This window comes from Lepus europaeus, chromosome 6, assembly GCF_033115175.1.
Source record: "Lepus europaeus isolate LE1 chromosome 6, mLepTim1.pri, whole genome shotgun sequence".
NCBI lineage: Eukaryota > Metazoa > Chordata > Mammalia > Lagomorpha > Leporidae > Lepus > Lepus europaeus.
The window spans coordinates 52,637,179-52,639,554 of record NC_084832.1 but is presented as its reverse complement, the minus strand read 5'-3'; the positions used below and the strand labels follow the sequence as shown (position 1 = coordinate 52,639,554).

General features: G+C 43.4%; 1 pseudogene; it reads right to left on the bottom strand.

Moving 5' to 3' along the window:
- Window positions 1-260: 260 nt before the first annotated feature.
- Window positions 261-1,606, bottom strand: LOC133762313 (elongation factor 1-alpha 1-like; annotated as a pseudogene).
- Window positions 1,607-2,376: the final 770 nt, after the last annotated feature.

The following is a 2,376-nucleotide window of genomic DNA, read 5'->3' as shown; positions in this document are numbered from 1 at the left end:
AATTCTGTGACAGATTTTAGTCAAGTGTTCCCATTAAAAAGTACTGATTTTTAAAAACTAATAACTTAAAAATGCCACATACAAAAACACCACAAATGCTCCACCAAACATTCTCCTTTCCTTCTGAAGGTTTTATGCTGCATTGTTACTATTAACCAGTCTTTTGCTATTAAACTTAAATGGCCAATTGAGACGAACAATTCTGAGACTGTCCTTCCATCACTGATTAAGACTCAGGTGGTAGGTATTAGGCATAAGATTCATTTAGCCTTTGTGGCTTTCTGGGCAGACTTGGTGACCTTGCCAGCTCCAGCAGCCTTCTTGTCTGCTACTTTGATCATACCCACTGCAACTGTCTGTCTCAGATCATGGGCAGAAATGACCTAACAAGGACAGTCAGAGAAGCTCTCAACACACGTGGACTTGCCAGCTACCGTATCAATGATGGCAGAATCGCCAGATTTCAAGAATTTTGGGCCAGCTTGCAGCTTCTTTCCAGAACAATGACCAATCTTTTCCTTCAACTCAGGAAACTTGTGAGCTGTGTGTCAATACAGTAAAGGGTGTACACTGAACTGACTTGACCTGGACCATTCAGGAGATCACCTGCGCAGTAAAGCCAGATGTTTCCAATGGTGGGTATTTTTGCTGTCACCAGCAACGTTGCAAGGATGAATATCTTTGACAGACATGTTGACCTTGAAACCCACATTGCCCCCAGGGAGAGTGTCACTCAGTTTCACAGTGCATTTTGCCAGAATTTACCTCAGTTGTGACACTGACTGCAGTAAAGGTTACTACCGTGCCAGGTTTGAGAACAGTGGTCTCTGCTCAGCCTACAGGGACAGTGTAGACATCCTGTAGGGGCAGATGCAAAGGCTTGTCAGGTGGTCTAGTTGTTGGGAAGATGCAATCCAGGGCTTCTGGCACTGTGGTTCCGCTGGCATTGCCATCTTTGTGGGTGACTTTCCATCACTTGTACCACCGTGTGTTAGCACTTGGCTCCAGCATATTGTCACCATTCCAACCAGAAATTGGCATAAGTGCTACTGTGTCAGGGTTGTAGCCAATTTTCTTAATGTAGGCTCTGACTTCCTTAATGATATCCTCGTATCTCTTCTGACTATAGGGTGGCTCAGTGGAATCTATCTTGTTAACACCAACAATTAGCTGCTTCAATAGGTATGTAAGCCAGAAGGGCAGGCTCACTGGTCTGCCCATTCTTGGAGATGGTAGTTTCAAATTCCTGTACACCAGCAGCACATTAGGACAGCACAGCCAGCCTGCAATGTGCTTGTAGTCATGTTTTTGATAAAGTGTCTGTATCCTGGGACATCAACGATCTTCATGTAGGACTTGCTTGTCTCAAATCTCCACAGGGAGATGTCAAGGATGATACACTCTCACACTTGCCTTTTAGTTTATCCAAGACTCAGGAACACTTGAAGTAGCTTTTTCCCATCTCAGCAGCCTCCTTCTCAAGTGTTTGAATGCATCTTTTGTTGATGTCACCACATTTGTAGCTGAGATGGCCAGAAGGGGTAGACTTGCCTGAATTTACGTGTTCAATGACAACAATATTGATATGAGCCTTTGCCTTTCCCATTTTGGCTTTATTTAGTGGTGGTTTCATGACACCTGTGTTCTGGCAGCAAACTCAGTGCAAAAAAGAGGAAGAATATTCTACTTTGGAACAAATTCAGATGATAGGGTGGCTGGCAAACCTGGCTGTGAAAGAACCTAACTTTTTTTTTTTTTTTAATTTGAAAGACAGTTATGGAGAGAGGTAGAGACACAGAGAGAAAGGTCTTCCATCTGCTGGTTCACTCACCAAATGGCCACAATGGCCATAGCTGAGCTGATCCAATGCCAAGAGTAAGGAGCTTCTTTTGGGTCTCCTATGTGGGTGCAGGGGCCCAAAGACTTGGGCCATTCTCTGATCTTTTCCCAGGCACACAATCAGGGAGTTGGTTTGCAAGTGGAACAGCTGGAAACTTTACCTGGCTCCTGTATGTGATGCAGGCACTGTAGGATGGGGCTTTAACCTGCTATTAAGTGTCAACCCCTGAACCTAACCTTTTTAAATTGTCTGTAGAAAACAGATTTTCTAGATTTAAAAAATTATTTTTTTAGAAGGCTGATGTAAGAGTGCCCACTAATGAAGTTATTTGACGAAAATAATTATTTATTTTGAAAAACAGTTTCGTGAATCAAATATTTAATTGCAAAGTCCAGTTTTTGATTTCTGCCTGAGTCCTTTTCCCCATAAGTATCCAGGGGCTGATGTTCTTGAGCCTAATGTCTTGGCAGCTGCCTTGGCTAGTGAGTGAGTGAGCACGCTCAGTGATTGCCCCGTTGACCAAGTCTCTGTTAAAA